Consider the following 13408-nt stretch of genomic DNA (forward strand, 5'->3'; position numbering starts at 1 on the left):
GTCCAAAGTTTCTCATCCCATCTCTCCATGTCAAAAATTAACTCATCATCCCGCATTCCAAACCTTTGGAGTTTAGCAAGCGGATGAATTGCGGCAAGCGTGAGCGTGAAAGCCTTTCTGGCGTCAGTTTCCGTAGTGTAGTGGTTATCACGTTCGCCTAACACGCGAAAGGTCCCCAGCTCGAAACTGGGCGGAAACACGTTTGGTTGCTCTTTAGTCTGACGATTAAAATGAAACGGTACTTGGTGACATTCTTAGACTACTGCACAAAGTGAAGCGTTGTGCACACAATTGAAGAGACCTGGATAACAAAGGCGGTACGTGTCAACTAGCGACTTCACTCACACAATTGTTTTCACGCTTTCACCTACTGTTTCTGTTTCTCTTCACCTAGCAAATATGTGGCGCATTTCCGGCTAAAGCCATTTTCTTGACTCGTCTGCTTGTCAGGTGCAGGTATGAGGTGAGCATGAGCTATGCTGCTGTATTGCTTTTGTCTCTCTTGGCGAACAAGTAACAGGCGGATGAACGCGCTAACCTCCCCCTCGGCGGATCGCACGCCCGTCTCCAGCCAGCTGTCTGTTTCCGTAGTGTAGTGGTCATCACGTTCGCCTCACACGCGAAAGGTCCCCAGTTCGAAACTGGGCGGAAACAAGCGTGTCTCGCATCTTTTTTTGGGTCTCGAGGTGAAAAGGCACTCGGTGACATTATCTCAGAAAACCGCACAAGCTGTAGCACCGTGTACACCGTGGAAAAGAAGTTGACGACGAAGACGGTGAACGGCAACTTCCGAGTTCCCGAGCTTTGGTTTGGCTGTAGCGAGCAAATACCTGGCGTATTTGTGCCACTTTCTTTTCTGCTTGTTTAGGTTAGTCTAGCCTTCCCTTGGACAGAAGGAAGACGCTCGATGCTGCCCTCTTACTCCCGTCTTTCCAGGCGAGTAATGGGCGGCTGGCAGAAAAGGTCAATCTCCCCGTCGGGGAATCGAACCCCAGTCTTCCGCGTGACAGGCGGAGATACTGTCCACTATACTAACGAGGACTTGCGCAGTGCGGTTCTTGGCATGCGAGTCGCGTGGGGGGAACTGTTGCAGCATTGGCAGGGAATTTACAGGTAGGCGCAGGTCAGCATTTGCTCAGCCTCCGTCCCCTCGCTGATGTAACCCGCAATGGAAGAGTTTTCAGGGAATTTCTGCAGCTGGCAAGAGCAGGACTTGCATGTCAAGCCTGAGCTGTCGAGGGTGAGGACAAAGGGTGGCAGGACCGTCCATTCATGGCTTATGTGCCTCCACAACATACTGTCACTCAAATCCAGGACACAGCAGCTGTGGCTGAATCCAGTCCAAAGTTTCTCATCCCATCTCTCCATGTCAAAAATTAACTCATCATCCCGCATTCCAAACCTTTGGAGTTTAGCAAGCGGATGAATTGCGGCAAGCGTGAGCGTGAAAGCCTTTCTGGCGTCAGTTTCCGTAGTGTAGTGGTTATCACGTTCGCCTAACACGCGAAAGGTCCCCAGCTCGAAACTGGGCGGAAACACGTTTGGTTGCTCTTTAGTCTGACGATTAAAATGAAACGGTACTTGGTGACATTCTTAGACTACTGCACAAAGTGAAGCGTTGTGCACACAATTGAAGAGACCTGGATAACAAAGGCGGTACGTGTCAACTAGCGACTTCACTCACACAATTGTTTTCACGCTTTCACCTACTGTTTCTGTTTCTCTTCACCTAGCAAATATGTGGCGCATTTCCGGCTAAAGCCATTTTCTTGACTCGTCTGCTTGTCAGGTGCAGGTATGAGGTGAGCATGAGCTATGCTGCTGTATTGCTTTTGTCTCTCTTGGCGAACAAGTAACAGGCGGATGAACGCGCTAACCTCCCCCTCGGCGGATCGCACGCCCGTCTCCAGCCAGCTGTCTGTTTCCGTAGTGTAGTGGTCATCACGTTCGCCTCACACGCGAAAGGTCCCCAGTTCGAAACTGGGCGGAAACAAGCGTGTCTCGCATCTTTTTTTGGGTCTCGAGGTGAAAAGGCACTCGGTGACATTATCTCAGAAAACCGCACAAGCTGTAGCACCGTGTACACCGTGGAAAAGAAGTTGACGACGAAGACGGTGAACGGCAACTTCCGAGTTCCCGAGCTTTGGTTTGGCTGTAGCGAGCAAATACCTGGCGTATTTGTGCCACTTTCTTTTCTGCTTGTTTAGGTTAGTCTAGCCTTCCCTTGGACAGAAGGAAGACGCTCGATGCTGCCCTCTTACTCCCGTCTTTCCAGGCGAGTAATGGGCGGCTGGCAGAAAAGGTCAATCTCCCCGTCGGGGAATCGAACCCCGGTCTTCCGCGTGACAGGCGGAGATACTGTCCACTATACTAACGAGGACTTGCGCAGTGCGGTTCTTGGCATGCGAGTCGCGTGGGGGGAACTGTTGCAGCATTGGCAGGGAATTTACAGGTAGGCGCAGGTCAGCATTTGCTCAGCCTCCGTCCCCTCGCTGATGTAACCCGCAATGGAAGAGTTTTCAGGGAATTTCTGCAGCTGGCAAGAGCAGGACTTGCATGTCAAGCCTGAGCTGTCGAGGGTGAGGACAAAGGGTGGCAGGACCGTCCATTCATGGCTTATGTGCCTCCACAACATACTGTCACTCAAATCCAGGACACAGCAGCTGTGGCTGAATCCAGTCCAAAGTTTCTCATCCCATCTCTCCATGTCAAAAATTAACTCATCATCCCGCATTCCAAACCTTTGGAGTTTAGCAAGCGGATGAATTGCGGCAAGCGTGAGCGTGAAAGCCTTTCTGGCGTCAGTTTCCGTAGTGTAGTGGTTATCACGTTCGCCTAACACGCGAAAGGTCCCCAGCTCGAAACTGGGCGGAAACACGTTTGGTTGCTCTTTAGTCTGACGATTAAAATGAAACGGTACTTGGTGACATTCTTAGACTACTGCACAAAGTGAAGCGTTGTGCACACAATTGAAGAGACCTGGATAACAAAGGCGGTACGTGTCAACTAGCGACTTCACTCACACAATTGTTTTCACGCTTTCACCTACTGTTTCTGTTTCTCTTCACCTAGCAAATATGTGGCGCATTTCCTGCTAAAGCCATTTTCTTGACTCGTCTGCTTGTCAGGTGCAGGTATGAGGTGAGCATGAGCTATGCTGCTGTATTGCTTTTGTCTCTCTTGGCGAACAAGTAACAGGCGGATGAACGCGCTAACCTCCCCCTCGGCGGATCGCACGCCCGTCTCCAGCCAGCTGTCTGTTTCCGTAGTGTAGTGGTCATCACGTTCGCCTCACACGCGAAAGGTCCCCAGTTCGAAACTGGGCGGAAACAAGCGTGTCTCGCATCTTTTTTTGGGTCTCGAGGTGAAAAGGCACTCGGTGACATTATCTCAGAAAACCGCACAAGCTGTAGCACCGTGTACACCGTGGAAAAGAAGTTGACGACGAAGACGGTGAACGGCAACTTCCGAGTTCCCGAGCTTTGGTTTGGCTGTAGCGAGCAAATACCTGGCGTATTTGTGCCACTTTCTTTTCTGCTTGTTTAGGTTAGTCTAGCCTTCCCTTGGACAGAAGGAAGACGCTCGATGCTGCCCTCTTACTCCCGTCTTTCCAGGCGAGTAATGGGCGGCTGGCAGAAAAGGTCAATCTCCCCGTCGGGGAATCGAACCCCGGTCTTCCGCGTGACAGGCGGAGATACTGTCCACTATACTAACGAGGACTTGCGCAGTGCGGTTCTTGGCATGCGAGTCGCGTGGGGGGAACTGTTGCAGCATTGGCAGGGAATTTACAGGTAGGCGCAGGTCAGCATTTGCTCAGCCTCCGTCCCCTCGCTGATGTAACCCGCAATGGAAGAGTTTTCAGGGAATTTCTGCAGCTGGCAAGAGCAGGACTTGCATGTCAAGCCTGAGCTGTCGAGGGTGAGGACAAAGGGTGGCAGGACCGTCCATTCATGGCTTATGTGCCTCCACAACATACTGTCACTCAAATCCAGGACACAGCAGCTGTGGCTGAATCCAGTCCAAAATTTCTCATCCCATCTCTCCATGTCAAAAATTAACTCATCATCCCGCATTCCAAACCTTTGGAGTTTAGCAAGCGGATGAATTGCGGCAAGCGTGAGCGTGAAAGCCTTTCTGGCGTCAGTTTCCGTAGTGTAGTGGTTATCACGTTCGCCTAACACGCGAAAGGTCCCCAGCTCGAAACTGGGCGGAAACACATTTGGTTGCTCTTTAGTCTGACGATTAAAATGAAACGGTACTTGGTGACATTCTTAGACTACTGCACAAAGTGAAGCGTTGTGCACACAATTGAAGAGACCTGGATAACAAAGGCGGTACGTGTCAACTAGCGACTTCACTCACACAATTGTTTTCACGCTTTCACCTACTGTTTCTGTTTCTCTTCACCTAGCAAATATGTGGCGCATTTCCTGCTAAAGCCATTTTCTTGACTCGTCTGCTTGTCAGGTGCAGGTATGAGGTGAGCATGAGCTATGCTGCTGTATTGCTTTTGTCTCTCTTGGCGAACAAGTAACAGGCGGATGAACGCGCTAACCTCCCCCTCGGCGGATCGCACGCCCGTCTCCAGCCAGCTGTCTGTTTCCGTAGTGTAGTGGTCATCACGTTCGCCTCACACGCGAAAGGTCCCCAGTTCGAAACTGGGCGGAAACAAGCGTGTCTCGCATCTTTTTTTGGGTCTCGAGGTGAAAAGGCACTCGGTGACATTATCTCAGAAAACCGCACAAGCTGTAGCACCGTGTACACCGTGGAAAAGAAGTTGACGACGAAGACGGTGAACGGCAACTTCCGAGTTCCCGAGCTTTGGTTTGGCTGTAGCGAGCAAATACCTGGCGTATTTGTGCCACTTTCTTTTCTGCTTGTTTAGGTTAGTCTAGCCTTCCCTTGGACAGAAGGAAGACGCTCGATGCTGCCCTCTTACTCCCGTCTTTCCAGGCGAGTAATGGGCGGCTGGCAGAAAAGGTCAATCTCCCCGTCGGGGAATCGAACCCCGGTCTTCCGCGTGACAGGCGGAGATACTGTCCACTATACTAACGAGGACTTGCGCAGTGCAGTTCTTGGCATGCGAGTCGCGTGGGGGGAACTGTTGCAGCATTGGCAGGGAATTTACAGGTAGGCGCAGGTCAGCATTTGCTCAGCCTCCGTCCCCTCGCTGATGTAACCCGCAATGGAAGAGTTTTCAGGGAATTTCTGCAGCTGGCAAGAGCAGGACTTGCATGTCAAGCCTGAGCTGTCGAGGGTGAGGACAAAGGGTGGCAGGACCGTCCATTCATGGCTTATGTGCCTCCACAACATACTGTCACTCAAATCCAGGACACAGCAGCTGTGGCTGAATCCAGTCCAAAATTTCTCATCCCATCTCTCCATGTCAAAAATTAACTCATCATCCCGCATTCCAAACCTTTGGAGTTTAGCAAGCGGATGAATTGCGGCAAGCGTGAGCGTGAAAGCCTTTCTGGCGTCAGTTTCCGTAGTGTAGTGGTTATCACGTTCGCCTAACACGCGAAAGGTCCCCAGCTCGAAACTGGGCGGAAACACGTTTGGTTGCTCTTTAGTCTGACGATTAAAATGAAACGGTACTTGGTGACATTCTTAGACTACTGCACAAAGTGAAGCGTTGTGCACACAATTGAAGAGACCTGGATAACAAAGGCGGTACGTGTCAACTAGCGACTTCACTCACACAATTGTTTTCACGCTTTCACCTACTGTTTCTGTTTCTCTTCACCTAGCAAATATGTGGCGCATTTCCTGCTAAAGCCATTTTCTTGACTCGTCTGCTTGTCAGGTGCAGGTATGAGGTGAGCATGAGCTATGCTGCTGTATTGCTTTTGTCTCTCTTGGCGAACAAGTAACAGGCGGATGAACGCGCTAACCTCCCCCTCGGCGGATCGCACGCCCGTCTCCAGCCAGCTGTCTGTTTCCGTAGTGTAGTGGTCATCACGTTCGCCTCACACGCGAAAGGTCCCCAGTTCGAAACTGGGCGGAAACAAGCGTGTCTCGCATCTTTTTTTGGGTCTCGAGGTGAAAAGGCACTCGGTGACATTATCTCAGAAAACCGCACAAGCTGTAGCACCGTGTACACCGTGGAAAAGAAGTTGACGACGAAGACGGTGAACGGCAACTTCCGAGTTCCCGAGCTTTGGTTTGGCTGTAGCGAGCAAATACCTGGCGTATTTGTGCCACTTTCTTTTCTGCTTGTTTAGGTTAGTCTAGCCTTCCCTTGGACAGAAGGAAGACGCTCGATGCTGCCCTCTTACTCCCGTCTTTCCAGGCGAGTAATGGGCGGCTGGCAGAAAAGGTCAATCTCCCCGTCGGGGAATCGAACCCCGGTCTTCCGCGTGACAGGCGGAGATACTGTCCACTATACTAACGAGGACTTGCGCAGTGCGGTTCTTGGCATGCGAGTCGCGTGGGGGGAACTGTTGCAGCATTGGCAGGGAATTTACAGGTAGGCGCAGGTCAGCATTTGCTCAGCCTCCGTCCCCTCGCTGATGTAACCCGCAATGGAAGAGTTTTCAGGGAATTTCTGCAGCTGGCAAGAGCAGGACTTGCATGTCAAGCCTGAGCTGTCGAGGGTGAGGACAAAGGGTGGCAGGACCGTCCATTCATGGCTTATGTGCCTCCACAACATACTGTCACTCAAATCCAGGACACAGCAGCTGTGGCTGAATCCAGTCCAAAATTTCTCATCCCATCTCTCCATGTCAAAAATTAACTCATCATCCCGCATTCCAAACCTTTGGAGTTTAGCAAGCGGATGAATTGCGGCAAGCGTGAGCGTGAAAGCCTTTCTGGCGTCAGTTTCCGTAGTGTAGTGGTTATCACGTTCGCCTAACACGCGAAAGGTCCCCAGCTCGAAACTGGGCGGAAACACATTTGGTTGCTCTTTAGTCTGACGATTAAAATGAAACGGTACTTGGTGACATTCTTAGACTACTGCACAAAGTGAAGCGTTGTGCACACAATTGAAGAGACCTGGATAACAAAGGCGGTACGTGTCAACTAGCGACTTCACTCACACAATTGTTTTCACGCTTTCACCTACTGTTTCTGTTTCTCTTCACCTAGCAAATATGTGGCGCATTTCCTGCTAAAGCCATTTTCTTGACTCGTCTGCTTGTCAGGTGCAGGTATGAGGTGAGCATGAGCTATGCTGCTGTATTGCTTTTGTCTCTCTTGGCGAACAAGTAACAGGCGGATGAACGCGCTAACCTCCCCCTCGGCGGATCGCACGCCCGTCTCCAGCCAGCTGTCTGTTTCCGTAGTGTAGTGGTCATCACGTTCGCCTCACACGCGAAAGGTCCCCAGTTCGAAACTGGGCGGAAACAAGCGTGTCTCGCATCTTTTTTTGGGTCTCGAGGTGAAAAGGCACTCGGTGACATTATCTCAGAAAACCGCACAAGCTGTAGCACCGTGTACACCGTGGAAAAGAAGTTGACGACGAAGACGGTGAACGGCAACTTCCGAGTTCCCGAGCTTTGGTTTGGCTGTAGCGAGCAAATACCTGGCGTATTTGTGCCACTTTCTTTTCTGCTTGTTTAGGTTAGTCTAGCCTTCCCTTGGACAGAAGGAAGACGCTCGATGCTGCCCTCTTACTCCCGTCTTTCCAGGCGAGTAATGGGCGGCTGGCAGAAAAGGTCAATCTCCCCGTCGGGGAATCGAACCCCGGTCTTCCGCGTGACAGGCGGAGATACTGTCCACTATACTAACGAGGACTTGCGCAGTGCAGTTCTTGGCATGCGAGTCGCGTGGGGGGAACTGTTGCAGCATTGGCAGGGAATTTACAGGTAGGCGCAGGTCAGCATTTGCTCAGCCTCCGTCCCCTCGCTGATGTAACCCGCAATGGAAGAGTTTTCAGGGAATTTCTGCAGCTGGCAAGAGCAGGACTTGCATGTCAAGCCTGAGCTGTCGAGGGTGAGGACAAAGGGTGGCAGGACCGTCCATTCATGGCTTATGTGCCTCCACAACATACTGTCACTCAAATCCAGGACACAGCAGCTGTGGCTGAATCCAGTCCAAAATTTCTCATCCCATCTCTCCATGTCAAAAATTAACTCATCATCCCGCATTCCAAACCTTTGGAGTTTAGCAAGCGGATGAATTGCGGCAAGCGTGAGCGTGAAAGCCTTTCTGGCGTCAGTTTCCGTAGTGTAGTGGTTATCACGTTCGCCTAACACGCGAAAGGTCCCCAGCTCGAAACTGGGCGGAAACACGTTTGGTTGCTCTTTAGTCTGACGATTAAAATGAAACGGTACTTGGTGACATTCTTAGACTACTGCACAAAGTGAAGCGTTGTGCACACAATTGAAGAGACCTGGATAACAAAGGCGGTACGTGTCAACTAGCGACTTCACTCACACAATTGTTTTCACGCTTTCACCTACTGTTTCTGTTTCTCTTCACCTAGCAAATATGTGGCGCATTTCCTGCTAAAGCCATTTTCTTGACTCGTCTGCTTGTCAGGTGCAGGTATGAGGTGAGCATGAGCTATGCTGCTGTATTGCTTTTGTCTCTCTTGGCGAACAAGTAACAGGCGGATGAACGCGCTAACCTCCCCCTCGGCGGATCGCACGCCCGTCTCCAGCCAGCTGTCTGTTTCCGTAGTGTAGTGGTCATCACGTTCGCCTCACACGCGAAAGGTCCCCAGTTCGAAACTGGGCGGAAACAAGCGTGTCTCGCATCTTTTTTTGGGTCTCGAGGTGAAAAGGCACTCGGTGACATTATCTCAGAAAACCGCACAAGCTGTAGCACCGTGTACACCGTGGAAAAGAAGTTGACGACGAAGACGGTGAACGGCAACTTCCGAGTTCCCGAGCTTTGGTTTGGCTGTAGCGAGCAAATACCTGGCGTATTTGTGCCACTTTCTTTTCTGCTTGTTTAGGTTAGTCTAGCCTTCCCTTGGACAGAAGGAAGACGCTCGATGCTGCCCTCTTACTCCCGTCTTTCCAGGCGAGTAATGGGCGGCTGGCAGAAAAGGTCAATCTCCCCGTCGGGGAATCGAACCCCGGTCTTCCGCGTGACAGGCGGAGATACTGTCCACTATACTAACGAGGACTTGCGCAGTGCGGTTCTTGGCATGCGAGTCGCGTGGGGGGAACTGTTGCAGCATTGGCAGGGAATTTACAGGTAGGCGCAGGTCAGCATTTGCTCAGCCTCCGTCCCCTCGCTGATGTAACCCGCAATGGAAGAGTTTTCAGGGAATTTCTGCAGCTGGCAAGAGCAGGACTTGCATGTCAAGCCTGAGCTGTCGAGGGTGAGGACAAAGGGTGGCAGGACCGTCCATTCATGGCTTATGTGCCTCCACAACATACTGTCACTCAAATCCAGGACACAGCAGCTGTGGCTGAATCCAGTCCAAAATTTCTCATCCCATCTCTCCATGTCAAAAATTAACTCATCATCCCGCATTCCAAACCTTTGGAGTTTAGCAAGCGGATGAATTGCGGCAAGCGTGAGCGTGAAAGCCTTTCTGGCGTCAGTTTCCGTAGTGTAGTGGTTATCACGTTCGCCTAACACGCGAAAGGTCTCCAGCTCGAAACTGGGTGGAAACACGTTTGGTTGCTCTTTAGTCTGACGATTAAAATGAAACGGTACTTGGTGACATTCTTAGACTACTGCACAAAGTGAAGCGTTGTGCACACAATTGAAGAGACCTGGATAACAAAGGCGGTACGTGTCAACTAGCGACTTCACTCACACAATTGTTTTCACGCTTTCACCTACTGTTTCTGTTTCTCTTCACCTAGCAAATATGTGGCGCATTTCCTGCTAAAGCCATTTTCTTGACTCGTCTGCTTGTCAGGTGCAGGTATGAGGTGAGCATGAGCTATGCTGCTGTATTGCTTTTGTCTCTCTTGGCGAACAAGTAACAGGCGGATGAACGCGCTAACCTCCCCCTCGGCGGATCGCACGCCCGTCTCCAGCCAGCTGTCTGTTTCCGTAGTGTAGTGGTCATCACGTTCGCCTCACACGCGAAAGGTCCCCAGTTCGAAACTGGGCGGAAACAAGCGTGTCTCGCATCTTTTTTTGGGTCTCGAGGTGAAAAGGCACTCGGTGACATTATCTCAGAAAACCGCACAAGCTGTAGCACCGTGTACACCGTGGAAAAGAAGTTGACGACGAAGACGGTGAACGGCAACTTCCGAGTTCCCGAGCTTTGGTTTGGCTGTAGCGAGCAAATACCTGGCGTATTTGTGCCACTTTCTTTTCTGCTTGTTTAGGTTAGTCTAGCCTTCCCTTGGACAGAAGGAAGACGCTCCATGCTGCCCTCTTACTCCCGTCTTTCCAGGCGAGTAATGGGCGGCTGGCAGAAAAGGTCAATCTCCCCGTCGGGGAATCGAACCCCGGTCTTCCGCGTGACAGGCGGAGATACTGTCCACTATACTAACGAGGACTTGCGCAGTGCGGTTCTTGGCATGCGAGTCGCGTGGGGGGAACTGTTGCAGCATTGGCAGGGAATTTACAGGTAGGCGCAGGTCAGCATTTGCTCAGCCTCCGTCCCCTCGCTGATGTAACCCGCAATGGAAGAGTTTTCAGGGAATTTCTGCAGCTGGCAAGAGCAGGACTTGCATGTCAAGCCTGAGCTGTCGAGGGTGAGGACAAAGGGTGGCAGGACCGTCCATTCATGGCTTATGTGCCTCCACAACATACTGTCACTCAAATCCAGGACACAGCAGCTGTGGCTGAATCCAGTCCAAAATTTCTCATCCCATCTCTCCATGTCAAAAATTAACTCATCATCCCGCATTCCAAACCTTTGGAGTTTAGCAAGCGGATGAATTGCGGCAAGCGTGAGCGTGAAAGCCTTTCTGGCGTCAGTTTCCGTAGTGTAGTGGTTATCACGTTCGCCTAACACGCGAAAGGTCTCCAGCTCGAAACTGGGTGGAAACACGTTTGGTTGCTCTTTAGTCTGACGATTAAAATGAAACGGTACTTGGTGACATTCTTAGACTACTGCACAAAGTGAAGCGTTGTGCACACAATTGAAGAGACCTGGATAACAAAGGCGGTACGTGTCAACTAGCGACTTCACTCACACAATTGTTTTCACGCTTTCACCTACTGTTTCTGTTTCTCTTCACCTAGCAAATATGTGGCGCATTTCCTGCTAAAGCCATTTTCTTGACTCGTCTGCTTGTCAGGTGCAGGTATGAGGTGAGCATGAGCTATGCTGCTGTATTGCTTTTGTCTCTCTTGGCGAACAAGTAACAGGCGGATGAACGCGCTAACCTCCCCCTCGGCGGATCGCACGCCCGTCTCCAGCCAGCTGTCTGTTTCCGTAGTGTAGTGGTCATCACGTTCGCCTCACACGCGAAAGGTCCCCAGTTCGAAACTGGGCGGAAACAAGCGTGTCTCGCATCTTTTTTTGGGTCTCGAGGTGAAAAGGCACTCGGTGACATTATCTCAGAAAACCGCACAAGCTGTAGCACCGTGTACACCGTGGAAAAGAAGTTGACGACGAAGACGGTGAACGGCAACTTCCGAGTTCCCGAGCTTTGGTTTGGCTGTAGCGAGCAAATACCTGGCGTATTTGTGCCACTTTCTTTTCTGCTTGTTTAGGTTAGTCTAGCCTTCCCTTGGACAGAAGGAAGACGCTCGATGCTGCCCTCTTACTCCCGTCTTTCCAGGCGAGTAATGGGCGGCTGGCAGAAAAGGTCAATCTCCCCGTCGGGGAATCGAACCCCGGTCTTCCGCGTGACAGGCGGAGATACTGTCCACTATACTAACGAGGACTTGCGCAGTGTAGTTCTTGGCATGCGAGTCGCGTGGGGGGAACTGTTGCAGCATTGGCAGGGAATTTACAGGTAGGCGCAGGTCAGCATTTGCTCAGCCTCCGTCCCCTCGCTGATGTAACCCGCAATGGAAGAGTTTTCAGGGAATTTCTGCAGCTGGCAAGAGCAGGACTTGCATGTCAAGCCTGAGCTGTCGAGGGTGAGGACAAAGGGTGGCAGGACCGTCCATTCATGGCTTATGTGCCTCCACAACATACTGTCACTCAAATCCAGGACACAGCAGCTGTGGCTGAATCCAGTCCAAAATTTCTCATCCCATCTCTCCATGTCAAAAATTAACTCATCATCCCGCATTCCAAACCTTTGGAGTTTAGCAAGCGGATGAATTGCGGCAAGCGTGAGCGTGAAAGCCTTTCTGGCGTCAGTTTCCGTAGTGTAGTGGTTATCACGTTCGCCTAACACGCGAAAGGTCCCCAGCTCGAAACTGGGCGGAAACACATTTGGTTGCTCTTTAGTCTGACGATTAAAATGAAACGGTACTTGGTGACATTCTTAGACTACTGCACAAAGTGAAGCGTTGTGCACACAATTGAAGAGACCTGGATAACAAAGGCGGTACGTGTCAACTAGCGACTTCACTCACACAATTGTTTTCACGCTTTCACCTACTGTTTCTGTTTCTCTTCACCTAGCAAATATGTGGCGCATTTCCTGCTAAAGCCATTTTCTTGACTCGTCTGCTTGTCAGGTGCAGGTATGAGGTGAGCATGAGCTATGCTGCTGTATTGCTTTTGTCTCTCTTGGCGAACAAGTAACAGGCGGATGAACGCGCTAACCTCCCCCTCGGCGGATCGCACGCCCGTCTCCAGCCAGCTGTCTGTTTCCGTAGTGTAGTGGTCATCACGTTCGCCTCACACGCGAAAGGTCCCCAGTTCGAAACTGGGCGGAAACAAGCGTGTCTCGCATCTTTTTTTGGGTCTCGAGGTGAAAAGGCACTCGGTGACATTATCTCAGAAAACCGCACAAGCTGTAGCACCGTGTACACCGTGGAAAAGAAGTTGACGACGAAGACGGTGAACGGCAACTTCCGAGTTCCCGAGCTTTGGTTTGGCTGTAGCGAGCAAATACCTGGCGTATTTGTGCCACTTTCTTTTCTGCTTGTTTAGGTTAGTCTAGCCTTCCCTTGGACAGAAGGAAGACGCTCGATGCTGCCCTCTTACTCCCGTCTTTCCAGGCGAGTAATGGGCGGCTGGCAGAAAAGGTCAATCTCCCCGTCGGGGAATCGAACCCCGGTCTTCCGCGTGACAGGCGGAGATACTGTCCACTATACTAACGAGGACTTGCGCAGTGTAGTTCTTGGCATGCGAGTCGCGTGGGGGGAACTGTTGCAGCATTGGCAGGGAATTTACAGGTAGGCGCAGGTCAGCATTTGCTCAGCCTCCGTCCCCTCGCTGATGTAACCCGCAATGGAAGAGTTTTCAGGGAATTTCTGCAGCTGGCAAGAGCAGGACTTGCATGTCAAGCCTGAGCTGTCGAGGGTGAGGACAAAGGGTGGCAGGACCGTCCATTCATGGCTTATGTGCCTCCACAACATACTGTCACTCAAATCCAGGACACAGCAGCTGTGGCTGAATCCAGTCCAAAATTTCTCATCC

At 51.3% G+C, this 13408-nt stretch overlaps 27 non-coding genes across 27 annotated transcripts; 18 read left to right on the forward strand and 9 right to left on the reverse strand.

The window, feature by feature from the left end:
* Window positions 1–126: 126 nt before the first annotated feature.
* trnav-aac (transfer RNA valine (anticodon AAC)) lies at window positions 127–199 on the forward strand. The gene has a single exon. It is a non-coding gene; the product is annotated as a tRNA-Val (tRNA).
* A 382-nt stretch (window positions 200–581) lies between these two features.
* trnav-cac (transfer RNA valine (anticodon CAC)) lies at window positions 582–654 on the forward strand. Its single transcript has one exon. It is a non-coding gene; the product is annotated as a tRNA-Val (tRNA).
* Window positions 655–1465: 811 nt separating this feature from the next.
* Window positions 1466–1538, forward strand: trnav-aac (transfer RNA valine (anticodon AAC)). Its single transcript has one exon. It is a non-coding gene; the product is annotated as a tRNA-Val (tRNA).
* A 382-nt stretch (window positions 1539–1920) lies between these two features.
* trnav-cac (transfer RNA valine (anticodon CAC)) lies at window positions 1921–1993 on the forward strand. Its single transcript has one exon. It is a non-coding gene; the product is annotated as a tRNA-Val (tRNA).
* A 315-nt stretch (window positions 1994–2308) lies between these two features.
* Window positions 2309–2380, reverse strand: trnad-guc (transfer RNA aspartic acid (anticodon GUC)). Its single transcript has one exon. It is a non-coding gene; the product is annotated as a tRNA-Asp (tRNA).
* A 424-nt stretch (window positions 2381–2804) lies between these two features.
* Window positions 2805–2877, forward strand: trnav-aac (transfer RNA valine (anticodon AAC)). The gene has a single exon. It is a non-coding gene; the product is annotated as a tRNA-Val (tRNA).
* Window positions 2878–3259: 382 nt separating this feature from the next.
* trnav-cac (transfer RNA valine (anticodon CAC)) lies at window positions 3260–3332 on the forward strand. The gene has a single exon. It is a non-coding gene; the product is annotated as a tRNA-Val (tRNA).
* A 315-nt stretch (window positions 3333–3647) lies between these two features.
* On the reverse strand, window positions 3648–3719 carry trnad-guc (transfer RNA aspartic acid (anticodon GUC)). Its single transcript has one exon. It is a non-coding gene; the product is annotated as a tRNA-Asp (tRNA).
* Window positions 3720–4143: 424 nt separating this feature from the next.
* trnav-aac (transfer RNA valine (anticodon AAC)) lies at window positions 4144–4216 on the forward strand. Its single transcript has one exon. It is a non-coding gene; the product is annotated as a tRNA-Val (tRNA).
* A 382-nt stretch (window positions 4217–4598) lies between these two features.
* trnav-cac (transfer RNA valine (anticodon CAC)) lies at window positions 4599–4671 on the forward strand. Its single transcript has one exon. It is a non-coding gene; the product is annotated as a tRNA-Val (tRNA).
* Window positions 4672–4986: 315 nt separating this feature from the next.
* On the reverse strand, window positions 4987–5058 carry trnad-guc (transfer RNA aspartic acid (anticodon GUC)). The gene has a single exon. It is a non-coding gene; the product is annotated as a tRNA-Asp (tRNA).
* A 424-nt stretch (window positions 5059–5482) lies between these two features.
* On the forward strand, window positions 5483–5555 carry trnav-aac (transfer RNA valine (anticodon AAC)). Its single transcript has one exon. It is a non-coding gene; the product is annotated as a tRNA-Val (tRNA).
* Window positions 5556–5937: 382 nt separating this feature from the next.
* Window positions 5938–6010, forward strand: trnav-cac (transfer RNA valine (anticodon CAC)). The gene has a single exon. It is a non-coding gene; the product is annotated as a tRNA-Val (tRNA).
* Window positions 6011–6325: 315 nt separating this feature from the next.
* On the reverse strand, window positions 6326–6397 carry trnad-guc (transfer RNA aspartic acid (anticodon GUC)). The gene has a single exon. It is a non-coding gene; the product is annotated as a tRNA-Asp (tRNA).
* Window positions 6398–6821: 424 nt separating this feature from the next.
* Window positions 6822–6894, forward strand: trnav-aac (transfer RNA valine (anticodon AAC)). The gene has a single exon. It is a non-coding gene; the product is annotated as a tRNA-Val (tRNA).
* Window positions 6895–7276: 382 nt separating this feature from the next.
* trnav-cac (transfer RNA valine (anticodon CAC)) lies at window positions 7277–7349 on the forward strand. Its single transcript has one exon. It is a non-coding gene; the product is annotated as a tRNA-Val (tRNA).
* A 315-nt stretch (window positions 7350–7664) lies between these two features.
* On the reverse strand, window positions 7665–7736 carry trnad-guc (transfer RNA aspartic acid (anticodon GUC)). Its single transcript has one exon. It is a non-coding gene; the product is annotated as a tRNA-Asp (tRNA).
* Window positions 7737–8160: 424 nt separating this feature from the next.
* On the forward strand, window positions 8161–8233 carry trnav-aac (transfer RNA valine (anticodon AAC)). The gene has a single exon. It is a non-coding gene; the product is annotated as a tRNA-Val (tRNA).
* Window positions 8234–8615: 382 nt separating this feature from the next.
* trnav-cac (transfer RNA valine (anticodon CAC)) lies at window positions 8616–8688 on the forward strand. The gene has a single exon. It is a non-coding gene; the product is annotated as a tRNA-Val (tRNA).
* A 315-nt stretch (window positions 8689–9003) lies between these two features.
* On the reverse strand, window positions 9004–9075 carry trnad-guc (transfer RNA aspartic acid (anticodon GUC)). Its single transcript has one exon. It is a non-coding gene; the product is annotated as a tRNA-Asp (tRNA).
* Window positions 9076–9954: 879 nt separating this feature from the next.
* Window positions 9955–10027, forward strand: trnav-cac (transfer RNA valine (anticodon CAC)). The gene has a single exon. It is a non-coding gene; the product is annotated as a tRNA-Val (tRNA).
* Window positions 10028–10342: 315 nt separating this feature from the next.
* On the reverse strand, window positions 10343–10414 carry trnad-guc (transfer RNA aspartic acid (anticodon GUC)). Its single transcript has one exon. It is a non-coding gene; the product is annotated as a tRNA-Asp (tRNA).
* Window positions 10415–11293: 879 nt separating this feature from the next.
* Window positions 11294–11366, forward strand: trnav-cac (transfer RNA valine (anticodon CAC)). Its single transcript has one exon. It is a non-coding gene; the product is annotated as a tRNA-Val (tRNA).
* Window positions 11367–11681: 315 nt separating this feature from the next.
* trnad-guc (transfer RNA aspartic acid (anticodon GUC)) lies at window positions 11682–11753 on the reverse strand. Its single transcript has one exon. It is a non-coding gene; the product is annotated as a tRNA-Asp (tRNA).
* A 424-nt stretch (window positions 11754–12177) lies between these two features.
* trnav-aac (transfer RNA valine (anticodon AAC)) lies at window positions 12178–12250 on the forward strand. Its single transcript has one exon. It is a non-coding gene; the product is annotated as a tRNA-Val (tRNA).
* A 382-nt stretch (window positions 12251–12632) lies between these two features.
* trnav-cac (transfer RNA valine (anticodon CAC)) lies at window positions 12633–12705 on the forward strand. The gene has a single exon. It is a non-coding gene; the product is annotated as a tRNA-Val (tRNA).
* A 315-nt stretch (window positions 12706–13020) lies between these two features.
* On the reverse strand, window positions 13021–13092 carry trnad-guc (transfer RNA aspartic acid (anticodon GUC)). Its single transcript has one exon. It is a non-coding gene; the product is annotated as a tRNA-Asp (tRNA).
* Window positions 13093–13408: the final 316 nt, after the last annotated feature.

This window comes from Pempheris klunzingeri, chromosome 2 (genome assembly GCF_042242105.1).
Source record: "Pempheris klunzingeri isolate RE-2024b chromosome 2, fPemKlu1.hap1, whole genome shotgun sequence".
In the NCBI taxonomy this organism is placed as follows: Eukaryota; Metazoa; Chordata; class Actinopteri; order Acropomatiformes; family Pempheridae; genus Pempheris; species Pempheris klunzingeri.